This window comes from Diadema setosum, chromosome 21 (assembly GCF_964275005.1).
Source record: "Diadema setosum chromosome 21, eeDiaSeto1, whole genome shotgun sequence".
Classification (NCBI taxonomy): Eukaryota; Metazoa; Echinodermata; class Echinoidea; order Diadematoida; family Diadematidae; genus Diadema; species Diadema setosum.
In genome coordinates, this window is record NC_092705.1 from 24,362,565 (window position 1) to 24,377,832 (window position 15,268).

General features: G+C 40.7%; 1 long non-coding RNA gene across 1 annotated transcript; it reads right to left on the minus strand.

The window, feature by feature from the left end:
- Window positions 1–3,709: 3,709 nt before the first annotated feature.
- On the minus strand, window positions 3,710–7,956 carry LOC140244591 (uncharacterized). The gene is made up of 3 exons (XR_011902293.1): window positions 7,888–7,956; window positions 6,388–6,506; window positions 3,710–3,782 (listed from the first exon to the last, which is right to left on the minus strand). It is a non-coding gene; the product is annotated as an uncharacterized lncRNA (long non-coding RNA).
- Between the last annotated feature and the right edge of the window lie 7,312 nt (window positions 7,957–15,268).

Below are 15,268 nucleotides of genomic sequence, written 5' to 3' on the forward strand. Positions count from 1 at the left end.
TGGATTAATGAACCAAGTTTCCAGAGGACTGAAGATAACCGAGTACAGGGCATACATCCCCTGAGAAATTCCACTTGCCAGACCTTTCCTATTTGGCAGCCACTGCAGAACAGAGATAGAAGTAAAGAGCAGAAAACCATGGTTATAATTCATATCTCGTTCTGAAGTAAACGTAGTCAAGTGAAAACAAAACACACAAATACGCACGCACACACACACACACACACACACACACACACATGCATAAAAAAAAATGCAACTGCTGTACTGTAATCTTGGCTGCCCCCTTCTCGCGCAGTGGCTCCGCGCAGTTACTCTTTGCCGTTCATGTGCATGGCACGTCTACGTCATTGATCGTGAATACTGACCATACAAGCCTCGACGTTTTAACCTCCCTGCAACCTCCAAGGAAACAGTTTTCAATTTATTGCTATAATATTACTCTTTGATTTCCCCTCATTGAACTGGAGACATGAAACTGGCATTCTAGCCTATGGATGGCCACTGATTTTGCCCTCCGAAATTTTATTTCTGTAGTTCCTATAGGCAGTCAGATAATTATTGTCATCCAATTAATTCTTACCCTGATTCAAATCCTCTTACCAAAAAAATTATTTTGACTAGATAATCTTAAAAAGCTGAATTTAGTATGGCTGGAAATACGATTTTTTAAAGATATAAAGTGATTGATTTTAGACCCTGATCTTTAACCTGTTACCACCATTTTGTTCAAGCAAATTATGTCAATCTATGAAAAATGGAAAATTGGTCAATGTGTTAAATATTCATAATTTTCGTTAAATCTGTGTGCACTCATCGTTAATCAATAAGATAAGTGGAACCGTTGATCTACTTCCTTCAGGAGACAAAGGGAACATTATTACCTCAACTGCCTATCTCACACAAAGGAGGAAGCAAAATGCTAGTACATGTACTGTCAAATAGAAAAAAAAAAAGGTATTCCAGTGCGACGTCCGAGACGCCTCCAAAACGAAGTGAAAACTTATGCGCCCAGAAGTCGCGGAGACGTTGCCGCGACGTCTCTCGGAGTTGCGGGGACTTTCCCGAGACATATTTTCGGTCGCGGAGACGTCTTCGCGACGTCTCCACAACGTCGCCGTTACGTCGTCACGTGTCATCTCGGAGACGTCTCGGAGACATCGCCGACAAAAGCCGAAACTATGGAGAAGTCGCGGAGACGTCTCCGATGCCAGTGGGAGTATGGAAAAAAAAATTGGACACGTTCGATTCTCCCGCGACTTCTTGGAGACCTGGCTACTCTCCAGAAGATGTCGCGGAGAAGCCGCGGAGACGTCTCCGCAATCAGCGAGACTTGAGTCGCCACCAGGTCGCCACCTTAACCCCGTTTAGAGTCCCCCTGTCTAGGAGGACCTCTGGAGGACATGCTAGATGAAAATTTGCATTTTTATACAAACTTAGTGGGTGGTAAGAGAGACCCCCGTTTAGAGTCCTCCTGTTCAACTAGAGTGAGGTCCGTATGCATTTCTGTGGAAACAAGTGGAAGGGCATTTTTTCCACCACAAACAGTGCTGGTCACTGGAAGTGTTCACGCTAGTCTGGTTTTCAGACGGTCTTCTCACACTAATTTCCTTTTCAGAATGTTAACACCTTCTTACAGCAAAAGAAGCGGCAGGTTTAGCTGATGGGCCTTAGCTTTTGGCAAAGCGGTGACTTCGTGAAGGGGGGCGACGAAATCCGCGGAGGGCACATTTTGTAAAAGGAGTACAGATGGCAAAGGGTCTGAAAACCAGACTATGTTCACGCTGTGTTTGTGCCGAGACCGATTAGAGTCCCCTCGTCTGGCGTGAACACAGCACAACCTCTAGAGGTTGTGCTAGACTCGTGCTAGGCTGTCTAGCACGACATTCACCCCAGACTCACGCCAGACTCACTCCAGACTCGTGCTAGACGCTTTGTGCCGAGACCGTTTAGAGTCCCCATCGTCTGGCATGAACACAGCACAACCTCTAGAGGTTGTGCCGTGTTTGGTGGGACTCTAAACGGGGTACTAGTCTTCAAGCCAACGAGATGCCCACCTTAACATCGTGTCACTGCCATTTCCAGGGAAGCCGCAGCCTTCTTATTCAGCGATGACGGCATGTGGGTTCGACCAAAAATTTTAAAACTCAACGGTTTCTTTATGGATTGTAAGATTTTCCCTAAATTTCACAGATATTGATATATTCTAATTATATTATTCTACACACACCGAATTCACATCGTTGTAAGAGCTAGCCATATAGATTGATATCTAAAGAACTGTAACACAATTCAAGTACCAATTGATTCTGTCACATACTAATTAAGTTAGTCGCTTCGACCAACCGAATTGCAGGATTCATACCGCAGGAATCAGTGCTAATGCGTACGCTTCGTCTACGCTTTTCTGACTGGTTTTGATTGTCGCTGCTAAAAACTGGAAGGAAAAATTCGATGATTCAAAGGAGTGGGTTAGGAAATACGGACAGGTTTATCAGGGCCCCGTTGCAAGAAAGTTGCAATCAATTGCAAATAATTGCTAGTTTTGAAACCACCATTCTGATTGGCTCAGGGTCTGCCCTATTAAGAAGACATGCATGCAACAATGATTTTGATTGGCCAGTGACAATCAGTTGCAAGTTGCGTTTAAACGCAAAGTTTCTAGCAACGGGGCCCAGAAGGCCCTTTTGTCAGAAGAATTCACTCTCGCTAGTAACTGATTCTGGGTGCATGTAACGAGACCGACACCCACGAGTCATACATCCCACGATTCATAGAGCTCACGAGTCATACGGCGCATGAGTTATACAGCTCACGAGTCATACATCCATTTAGTTCGACACTAAGCTAACAAGGTCCACGAGACCGACACAAGCCCCGTGTTGTTTCTGTCGAACTCGTGGGCTTTATTTACCTAGTGTCGAACTCATGGGCTGTATGACTCGTGAGCTAAATGACTCATGGACCTCTTTCCAATGTCGAACTCGTGGGATGTATGACTCGTGTGTGTTGGTTTTGTGGGATGACCCCCCCCCCCCCCCGATTCTCAGCTTTTCGTGACGACTCTCTGCTTATACTACCTCTCAATACATATGGGGCCTTCGACAAAGGCTGGCTAGCGAAATATACAACGTAAAAGTGGAATAATAGAAAAGAATACTTCCCTCTTGTCATGATCATTTTTTTTTCACTCTTAAGGCACCCTTTCCTGAAATGGGAATCAGCTTCTACGCAAACACTCTAGACGGGGGTCCTTAACTTCGAGTATAAGCTAACTTTGAGGATAAGGTCGCAGGTAAGTATGGGGCGCCAAGTGTCGCATGGTCTCATCTTTTGTCACGAAATCGGTCATTTCATCTAAGAAATAGTGACAATTTCGTCTAGGAAATGACAATTTCGTTGACAAAATTGCCATTTCGTGACGATATATAATGATCATCCTCGTTCATTGTTATTTGTTATCACTTTTGAAATTATTCTTATCCCTTATCTCAACCACTAGGCAAATAAATTCTGGAAACTCTGGTATTAAGTATAACTAATTCATAAATGTTCAAATGCAAAAGTCTGAAAATAATCCGGAAGTCTCCTTTGATTATAATTATGTTTGATATGTGTCCAATGACGGAAAAACACGCAAACTAATGACTCTCACCGATATTGCAAGCCATATTGCCGGGCCGTTTCCAAGTCCACTGGTGAAGCCCATGACCCCGGAAAACATGAAGAGGAACAACGTGAATGAGACTCGAAGAGACAACGCCAAACCCAAAGTCGCCAATCTGAGGGTATTTTGAAAGTAAGAGTAGTGGACGATGAAGAAGAAGAAAGAATACAAATGAAGAGTTTGGTCGAGAAATGCGTTTAGAGCCATTTTCAAACATTTTAAAGTAGATTCATCATCACATCAAGCAAAATAAAACCCTTTCGGTGGTGATGCCTCTTTGTGCGTAATTTTAAGGAATATTCTACGAGTTATATCTAAAATGGATTTTATATTGGCTACCCGGTAGGATGAGAAAGTTCATGTTGGCTGGTCAGCATGTGCGCGCCTATAAAATGGTTGCGACTGGCTGGAATGCTCCCCCAGGGAGTAGAGAGTGAGCACTGTCAGTGCTGGTTGGAAATAATGCGTCCCCCCCCCCCCCCCCCCCCCACTTTTTGTACCCCGGAAGTGCGAAAGTGGCACTTGAAAGAACCTTGAAGTGTAAGCGCGGTATATAAGGCTTGGTCAGCTGAAGAAATCCGGAAGTGGCACCAGAAGTTGGGTTGAAGGTGTTTTGTTTTTATTTTTTTTTTTTTTGCTAGCTCATGAAACCCGGAAGTGCCCCCCCCCCCCACTTTTGAAAACGTGGCGCCGGCGGTGTATAATACTATAGTAGTCTGTAAAGCACACTTTGAGATACTCAACAAGTGTGACAAACGTTACATAAAAACTTGCTATTACTTCTACTACTACTACTACTACTACTACTACTATTATTACAGAGCGTATAAAAAAAAGGTTATCCAACTTTGGAGGTCTACTATTTCATAATTGTCAGCTAATAGAGAGCGCAACGTTGGTTGTGTGGAGAGAAGAACTCTTCATCTTTCCATTGATACCTAATTTTGTTGACTTATGTCATGCATGACTGAACACACGAACTTTAAAGACAACAATGACAAATTGCACTTTTCCAAGTTTCACTGTCACATGAAGGAACAATGAATGTTTCGCTGAATGGACGAGATCTATTAATGAAAAAGATCGAATAAATAGGCTAGCTTGCACGAATGCAGGTTTGTGTTTGTGTTTTAATTCTTCTAACATTGTATAGTCCATAACCTTTAACATGTTAACCTGTCTGATAACTTGGTCACTCCCACAAAGGCCAACCCACACAGTCCATTTTTCTCTGTTCATATTCAACACATAGCTTGCAGTGATAAATCATGTTTTGGATATGAAGAGAGTAAAATGGATAATGGGTTAGCCGTTCCTGGACTGACCAGTTATCAGTAACGTGGTCATGTTGAAGGTTATGGACCATAAAAAGTTAGAAGAAACCCTAAACACAAACATGCAGTCATGCAGGCTGGCCTGTTAATTTGACCACTTTCATTGACAGGTCTCATCCATTCAGTGAGGCATTCATTGCTCCTTCATATGACACTCAAACAACTTGATAACTGCACTTTGGAAAAAAGTGCAATTTGTCATTGTTGTCTTTAAAGGGATGTCATAGTATTGGTTGAGGTGAAAATCCAGCTTTTACCTTTTTGCGAGATACGAATATACCACTTATGAAATGTCAAAAAGCATACAATACCAAGAGGAATTCAGTGTTTTGATGAAAATCAGTTTGGGAATGTCTGAGATATCCAAAAACAAAGTGAAACACAGCAACTGATCCTAACCTAAAAATAGGTGGGTCCCACCTTTTATTGGGATGATGGGATCTCTTTGTTTTTGGATATCCCAGTCATATCAAAACCAATTTTCAACATACAACTGTATAAACTTTGGGGGTTTAGGCTAATTCCTCGTAGAATTACAATGTATATGCCTTTTCATATTTCACGAAAGGTTTCACCACACACACACAAAACACACACACACACACACGCACACACACACAAATAAAAAACTCGTCGAAAAACGTTGGAAACCTCAAGCCCCATCTAAACCGAAACTGTAGTATCCCTTTAAAGGGACCGTATAGTTTTGGTTGAGACCTAATTTTAGGTTTCAAACATTTTTTTTTTTTTTTTGTGAGATAATGAGAAACATCTTATGAAATATGAAAGAGCATGTAATTCTATGAGGAATTCAACGTTTATTTGATGAAAATTGGTTTTGAAATTGCTGAGATATCCAAAAAAAAAAGCGATTCTAATAAAGTGTACGACCCACACTTTATTACGATCGCTTTGTTATACTTTGTTTTTGGATGTTTCAGTCATTCCAAACCCAATTTTCATCAAATAAACTTTGAATTCCTCTTAAAATGGTATGTTCTGTACTATATCATAAGTGTTTTCTTGGTATCTCGCGAAAAGTGAAAAGCCCAATTCTCATCTCCACCAATACTGTACCATCCCTTTAAAGTTCATGTGCTCAGTCATGCATGACATTTGTCAACATAATTTGGTATCAATGGAAAGACAAAGAGATCCCCTTTCCTCTCAATCAACATTACGCTCACTATTGATGACAATTATGAAAGAAATAGTAGCTCTGTAAAGTTGGATTACCTTCTTTTTTGATACGCTCTGTATTATTATTATTGTTATTGTTATTTCTATTATCATAAAATTTCATATCATCTTATTTTTTCTTTGTTTTTAGCACACTGATAATGAACTTGTTGCTGATCGGACTGAGTGGGTTGAGGGTCTACGTACGTAAGGATGAGACTAGCAGCAGCAATGACCTTCCGACAGCCGAACCGAGAGCCAAGTAGGATGCCGACACACATGCCCAAACCAGTGCTTCCTATCCATAACGAGCCGCCGATAATAGTCTGGGGAAATAATGACGTCACAACTTGATAAGCAATGATTATAGTTGAAAGAAAAAAAATATGCAAATATGTTCTTAGACTATAGATGTCTTACATTTTTATAGATGGCTCATTAGCAGGTACTGGACGTCAAGCGTTTGCAAATAAAGCTAAGATGAAATGTTAATGTCTTTATGAAAAATGATAGCGCGTTGACAGAAAATAAATTTTACTGTTCCTTTGGGAAACTACAATTAAATCATACCCAGCTTGAAGCAAAGCAAGTTTTTGCATCGACAATTTGGAACGTATTCCTACCTTTGATTGGTGCTCACTAAGAGACGTCGTAGAGCTGCACTGTAAAACGATTGGTGTTCGATTTAACACCACGGGTGTTAAATGTAACACAAACTCAATACAGGACCACACCGACAGTTGTAGAAACTACGTTGTGATGGTATTGAAAAGTGTTCACCTTTCGCGGTGTTAATTTGGCACTGCAGCTTGTCCTGCTTGTGATGATTTTGACACTGCGCTGGTGTTAATTCAACAATGACACTACATGGTGTTGATTTGACATTTTGCTGGTGTTAATTTCACTGGGATAACACCCTCCCAGTGTAAATAGGAGACCACATCCTCTTGTGTTACCGTGGTGTAAATGTGTTCATAGTTAAGAAAAAAAAAGTAGTTTATAAGGGAAGTTCTCGTTCTCCTTGTAGAAGTTCAAAATCAACAAGCAGAACAGGGACCAATTACCTATTTAAAAAAAAAAATAAAAAAAATGTGTATATATTTTAAAATGACACCTGTGTGTGCTATTGTAACAACACAAACGAACACCGGAAATTTAACACAAACTCGGTGTCTTATATTTCACACCGACTATTTTTAATGTTTCATTAAATTGGTAAACGTTATAATGTTAATGACTCCAAGCTATACAGCTGATAAAATACTCTGTTAGTACTTTACATATCTTGGTTGGCGAGTTTTCTTCAAAATCCAAAGTACATTCCATAAGCAAACAAAAGGAGTAGTGAAACTTTCATCGAATCTGAACATGAAATAAGAACTGAACGATAACTTCATTCATTAGCTCATTTCATACCTTTACTCAAATTCAAAATTCAAAAGACAGCAGCATAACTTCATACAAGACGCTTTATGATTGTGCCCATTTATCACACCGAGATGAAACATGTGCACAAATTTAGAATTCAGCAACCTTTTTACGCCCTTTAGTCAGATATATTGCGATTTTTCTGATTTTATTAGTCCGTTTTTCTTTTTCTATCTTTTGTCTTCATCCCCAAAACGTAGCGGGGGGGGGGGGGGGGGGAGGAGTACCCCCCCCCCCCCTTGGTTCTGTACTCCTACTTATATTCGGTCGCTCATTTACCTCATTCGAGGAACGTCGATCTATTGCGTATTTTCTGATGTACGAAGCGCTGTATGGAGCAACATTACCTGCAGAGAGAAACGTAAGATGTGTGAACTTAATATAAGTGCATGCAGAGAATAAACCAGTTCGTAATTCCACTCCGAGCAAGAACAGAATATGGTCTTTTGGGATGAAATGCATGTTTGTTTTTAAATTCACTGTGATAAGCATCTGTGTGATGTAACGTTTACTTATTAATTCTAATATAAATGGTGATTGCAAGCACATTTACCCGACAACAATAGAGTTCATTGACGGAACATTCCAGACGATTTTCATAATTTTACATCAAGTAGTACATAAATCGACAGCTCCATATTGTATAGATTTGTGGAATTTATTGTGGTCCTTAGCAGAGAAACAGTACTTTGAAAAACCTAAAGAAATACACTGAACGATGACGATGCCATAGGAGGCTCACATAATTTCAGTAATGTAGTGGTGTAATTCCATCACAATACTGCTTGCTTGCGAGTTCACCTGTGTGAAATCTATGCATGCCTTCTTCTTTTGATCTGCCTCTTGAGCCCCAACTCATGTATTCTTACGTTAAGGCTGCCATGTCATCATCCTTGTTCACTGCAATTTGTTATAAATTTTGAAAACATTCTCATTCTTCATCCCAAGCAATATAGATTTGAAACACTGTACTCAGTATAAAACTAATTTATTTGTTCAATTATAAGAATTCGAAAATCATTCGGAGGTCTCCTTTATAAGGATAATATTTGGCAGTGATAATACATGTTAATGCCTATGATGTATACATTATGGAATGGATGCTTCGTTTCGGTCATCTGGGCCCCGTTGCAAAGAATTCGAAGTGCGATTGTAAAAAACGAAACTTCACATCAAACATGTCAAACGCAAGTATCTCCCGCAAATTACATTCGATCCCTTGGTTAACTTTGCTTTGCTCGAAATAAAGAGACTTCCGTTTGATTTTGCTATTGGGTGTAAACGCAAAGTTTCTACACTGCAAAAAGTCCGGTGTTAAATAGTGAACACCGAGCTGGTGTTAAATTTTCGGTGCTCATTTATGGTGTTAAATTAACACCCCCGGGTGTCATTTCCAAATTTTAAACTGTTTTTTGAAGAGTTTCTTAGTAACTGCACTTCTCGTTGATTTTTAATTTAAACAAGACGATCAAGAATTTTACGTTGAAATACTAGATTTTTGAAAAAATGTGAAAATAATTTTACACCAAAGTAACACCAGCTGGTGTGGTCCCTTATTGAAGCTAGACGGGTGTTAAACCATTCATATTAACACCAACAAGTATCAAATCAACACCATGTGGTGTCATTTTTTAATTAACACCAGTACAGTGTCAAAATAACACCTGGTACAGTGTCAAATTAACACCACGAAGTGTCAGGTGAACACTTTTCAACACCATCACAGTGCATTTTTAACACCTGTGGGTGTGGTCCTTTATTGAAGTTTGATCGGTGTTAGATTTAACACCCGTGGTGTTGAATCTAACACCCATGTTTTTACGGTGTAGCAACGGGGCCCTGGTGTACGCAAGTTCATTCTTTGTTTAATCATGAATTCCATAAATTGTTACGTCGGGGCAGGCTTGAGCATTATGTCGCTTTGAAAACGAGTGAAGTGCATGATCAACATCAATTTGTAGTGACGAGGGAATAAAAAAAGGTCCAACGTGCCCTATGCAAATCCCACGGCTACAGGTGACAATGATCTCTTTATTTACTTAAAATGGAGGGGAACTATAGAGTGCACGGGCTCATACATTCACACAATAGAACTTGTAGAACTTGTGTTATGGTTTCATTTTAATCATATATCCATGTTCATTACAATAACCAACTTCGGATTTTTTCCCCCACATTTCACATAATGATAATCCACTTAAGCGTTAATGTCAAGGGTCATGTCAATATCAACTTCGCGGTATTATTCGGGAACTGCGAAACCGATGTAACAGTCTTATCATAGCCGACAGCTCCCCCCCCCCCCCTCCCCCATCCGAATATTAATTTCAATAGATTCATCTGCGTGGAACACAGACGTTGTTAGCTCTCAGTGTATGCGATCAATATATATGCATGCATGGTTAATAAATGCTTAAACGCATTGGCCCGAATTCTCAAAGCTGGAATAACTATTCCGCGGAATAGTTATTCCGGGGAATAAGTTATTCCACCTTTGAGAATAGATTCCGGGGAATAAATCGCGTCATTTTACATCACGAGGACCAGATTTGCATAAGAGGCGTAATAAATCGGCGGAATAAGCAAGCGGTGTAATAAAGTTATTCCACCTTTGAGAATTCGGGCCTTAATGAATAAAGTCTGCATAATTTGGTGATTTTTTTTTTCTTGGTTTGGCGAGTTCCTTGTCTTGTTGATTTTAACATGTTGCCTGGACTGGAAAAACAAAAAGACGGTGACCAAAAGAAGAAGAAGAAGAAGAAATAGCTGAGCAATGATAATAATATATTAAAATGAGTTTGATCACAAAACGAGTTAATTCTTGTTAATTTGAGACATTATCATGTTAAAGGGATCGTATAGTTTTGGTTGAGACATAATATCAGGTTTCTAACATTTTTGATGAGATAATGAGAAACCTCTTATGAAATATGAAAGAGCATGTAATTCCATGACGAATTCAACGTTTGTTTGATGAAAAATGGTTTTGAAATGGCTGAGATATCCAAAACAGAGCGATTCTAATAAAGTGTGGGACCCACCTTTTATTACGATCGCTTTGTTTTACTTTGTTTTTGGATGTTTCAGTCACTCCAACTCCGATTTTCATCAAATAGGCTTTGAATTCCTCTTCAAATGGTATGCTCTGTACTATTTCATAAGTGTTTTCTTGTTTTTTCGCAAAAAGTTAAAAGCCCAATTCTCATAATCAACCACCAATACTGAATACCATCCCTTTAAAGCTGCTAAAGCACAGAAAAATGATAAGAAAATATGGACCATTCTAAAATGGGCCATTCTAAATCTTATAACTTCAGGAATATTCTGTGTTATGTAACAAGTCAGGCATCACTGGCAAGGTTTTATATTGCTCCATCTGACGATAAACTTACTTTGAAATGTTTCAACATGGCCCTTAACCCATTTGGCTATACTGTAGTGTATCAATCTCTTCGTAATAATATGTCACATTGTGTACAAAGGTTGGCCGGTGAAAAACAAGGTGTGCATTGGAATTCCAGGATCTTTACCGTAGCAGTACGTGATGCCACATGGAAAACTTATCAACGAGACTCCAAGTAAGTTCAGCCAGCTGCGGTAGGAATCACGAAGGCGTGGTGTCGGCATGATAACGTGGCGCCTGGCTCATGTATACACCACAGTTCGGTTTCCTCCTTCTGACATCCACTGACTGAAAAAAAAAAGTAAATGGAAAAATACAAAACGAATAAAGTTGAAACACAGCAAAATAAAACATGAAGCCCTGAAAATCAAGTAAGAATCCCTCATAATGACATATTCCCAATCATGATAATAATTATGACGCATGGGCAACCCTCACTGTATTTGTCGCATCGGGTGTTAAAAAAAAAAATCCCACTTTTGATCTTTAAGAGTTCGAAAACTATAATTAGGCTTATATTATCAGACAACGCTGTAATCGATATGAGTAATAGTTGAATATAGTATACAATTTGTTGGAGGTGATTTGAATATGAAAGCATAAATTAGTTAAATTATACATGATTAATTTTAAAGTTACGTTATAGATTTCGGTCAAATGTTATCCCTCTGTACAAAACTTTACAAAGGAACCTCTGATGTGTAAGTGAGTGTGTGCTTACAATGACCCTATTTCAATGTGCTTGCATACTCTACATTATAGGACGAATAAAGACTAGCTGTACATGTGATAGTGGAATTCCTCATGAACAGGCATTCAAACCATGGCCATTGTCTGGGTATGGCAACCACACACCCCCATACCATAGCGCATTTCATTGGTCTCGTTGTTTCCATTTTCGGCGCCTGTCTACTCGGTAGGATACATTACGGTCAGCTGGAATTCGTAAAAATTCAGGCATTTCGAGAATCGAACAACAACTTTGCCTTTTCTTGCATTCTTAAAGCCTCGGTCCAGAAGCAGTGCTCTGAAAAGGTGGTATTCGTGGTATTCATGTTTATTGTAGGGTCATGGTAAGCACACACATACACATCATTGGTTCTTGTGTAAAGTTCAGTTTTGTACAGAGGGTTCAAATAATTGACCAAAATCTGGAACTTTACTTTGAAATAAGGCAAGTGCCAAAATGTGTTCCGCCCATTCGCGTAGAAGAAATTAATGTTCTTCTAGCTCCCGGAAGTTCATTGACCCCACCTCAAGGAAGCAGAACAAAAGAAGAAGGCATGCATAGATTATACACAGGTGAACTCGCAACCAAGCGGTATTGCAATGGAATTACACTGCTACATTTCTGAAATATGTGAACCTCCTATTTCATCATCCTTGTTCAGTGCAATTTGTTTAAGGTTTTTAGAAGTATTGTTTCTCTGCTCAAGAATCACAATAAATTCCACAAATCTATACATGGAGTTGTCGATTTATGTACTACATGATGTGAAATTATGAAAAGAGAAAAATATTACGAGTTCAACGGATCTGAGGTAACGTACCTCACAAACGCTGCTATGAATCACCTAGACAAGGCCCAGGAGACTTTATTCAAAACCCTGCTGAGGATTTCCTCGTTCCACAGCCAAGACGAATCTGTTCACATAATGACCGAGCTTCCCAACGTTTCTGACAAGATAGCCATACTTCGGCTCAGGCTGCTCGGGAAGCTAATCACACTAACACCCAACAGGATTGAGTACCGTCTGTTCCAGAACATGCTGTGTAAGCACCCAGACTCGCAAACAGCCAAATCCTTCAAGACCCTGCTTCACCAGTACAATCTATCGACCCTTAGAGGATGTCATGAATATGCCCACTACTTTCCAGCAATGGAAGAGCAGGACCGGCGCAGTGTTTTCAAAAGTGGGTTTCATGAGCTAACAAGCAAAAAAAAAAAAAAAAAAAAAAAAAAAGGTCCTCAGCTCATCTCTCCCCGTCCACTTCCGGGTTTCTTCAGCTGACAAGCAAAAAAAAAAAAAAAAAAAAAACAGAGGATCCTCACCTCATTCTCTCCCCTCCCATTCATTTCCGGGTGTTCTTAAAAAAAAAAAAAAAGTCTTCAGAGACAACACATAACCTTACCGCCGCCATACTTCAAGATCTCTATCTATTTCTATTTTAGTGCCACTTACGTACTTCCGGGTTGAAAAAAGTGTAGGGGCCCAAAGTGATGACATGTATTCCTTTGTATGGTGCACAAAAAGTGTGGGGGCCCGAGCCCCCACGGCCCCCACGGCTGCGCCAGCCCTGAAGAGGATCACCACTGCAGCAGTCCTGGGTCACAGTAACTCACACAGCCCAGTCGCTGTATGTGCTTTCGCACGGCGTCTGGTCGAACTAGGACCACAGAGAAGGCAAATCCAAAGAGGCAATGGCCACCAAGTCCACACCTCACCCCCTCATTGTGAAAACTTTCGCCCTAATTCACGCAGAAAATCCGAGGTAGCAGACGCTGGCGAAAGTGAGTGCGTATGGGGCATCGTGTGGCCAGTCGACACGTTAATGGGGGTGGCCTGCAGCACCGTGCGTGGAGGGACATCATTTACACATAATTTCACGCGTAGTGTGTTGTGTGTGTAGGCCGCAGAAATCGGGTTAAATCTACAGTTGAGATATAGTCTAGGACCTTATCACTCCTTTACAACATTATTTCAGTTGATTACCTGTGTACAACACGTGTATATAAGCGCCCGATTGCAGACAGCAGGTGGCAAGCGACCGTTGCAACTACTTACATTATTACCACCTCCGAAGGAAATGCACCAGTCCGACTAGAGAATATATTTGGTTGTTTTTGCTCCCAAACTTAACAGTTATGTAGTTCATAAGGCTGCTACGTATCTAGGTCTCACATAAATAAATACAACTGTATCTGGATATTGCATTGAAAATGATATTTGGCGAGAAACAAAAGCTTGAAATAACAGGAATTCACACTGCTGACGACGGCAGACAGTGAAGGTCAACGGCTCAAATTTTCGTTGGTAGTCTCGCCACGTGATAGTTCTGTATGGATTGTACACGTTCCCTATGACAGCAATTGTGACTGGGTAGTCTAGCTTTACTGCAAATTTGCGTCAGGACTGCTCAACCAATGAACAAGATAAAAGCGTGTTACAAATCAAATCTGTTCGACTGGACTTACTTGTGAAAATCACGGAGAGAACAGTTTCGTGATTCGTCCGAGTCATTTCTTCAGCTCTGGCTGGCTGGCGAGCATTTACCCGTGGAGGATGAATGGGCGATGTTACTACCTTTATTGTCCGCACGTCGAGGAATTTTGCGGATCACCGACTTGTACTTTGGTAAAAGGTTTTGTCAGAGTCCCCCTCATCTGTTGAGAGAAAGATTTTCCGCATTCACATACAGAGCTTCACGGACTCCTCTTTCAAACCATCTGGTTTCCTTGTCGATGATGTTCATGTCGACCTCTTTGTCCTTAAAGTGGTGCCCCGTGTTCTTCAGGTGGGTGAACACAGCCGACTCGTTCCCAGCTAATCCGGATCTGCGATGTTGATAGAGACGTTTGTGGAGAGGCTGTTTGGTTTCACCGATGTAATTGTCTTTACAGTCCTTTCCTTGGCACTGCATCGTATATATTACATTGTTCCGTTTGTGTTTCGGGATTTTGTCTTTGGGATGTACCAGTCTCTGTCGAAGAGTATGTTGGCAGGTTTGAAGTACACGGGAACCCGGTAGGAGCTAAATATCCGTTGGATTTTCTCTGACAGTCCTTGGCAGTATGGGACCGACACTCCTTTACCTCGTTGTTGGGTTGTGCTACTGGAAGCCCTCTCTCTGACGTCACGTTTGCGGGGGTGAAGGGCTTTCTCAATGCTCCAGTTCCTGTATCCGCAGTTATTCAGGATCGTGCGCAGGTGTTGGGGTGTTCCTTTTTCTTCGTTTCTTCAGAAGAAGGGAGGTAGGATGCTCTGTGAAAGAGAGTTCTTACAACTCCAAGTTTGTGGATAAGTGGGTGGTGCGAGTCAAACAACAAATACTGGTCTGTGTGTGTAGGTTTGCGGTAAACGGACGAACACAAAGTGCCGTCCTTGTTGACCGTTATCAAGCAGTCCAGGAAGGGGAGATTGTTGTCCTTGATGTTCTCCACGGTAAATTTGATGAACGGGTCACAATTGTTTATGTGCTGAAAGAAACTGTGCAGTTCAGCAGACTGTATCTTGACCCAAGTATCGTCAACGTACC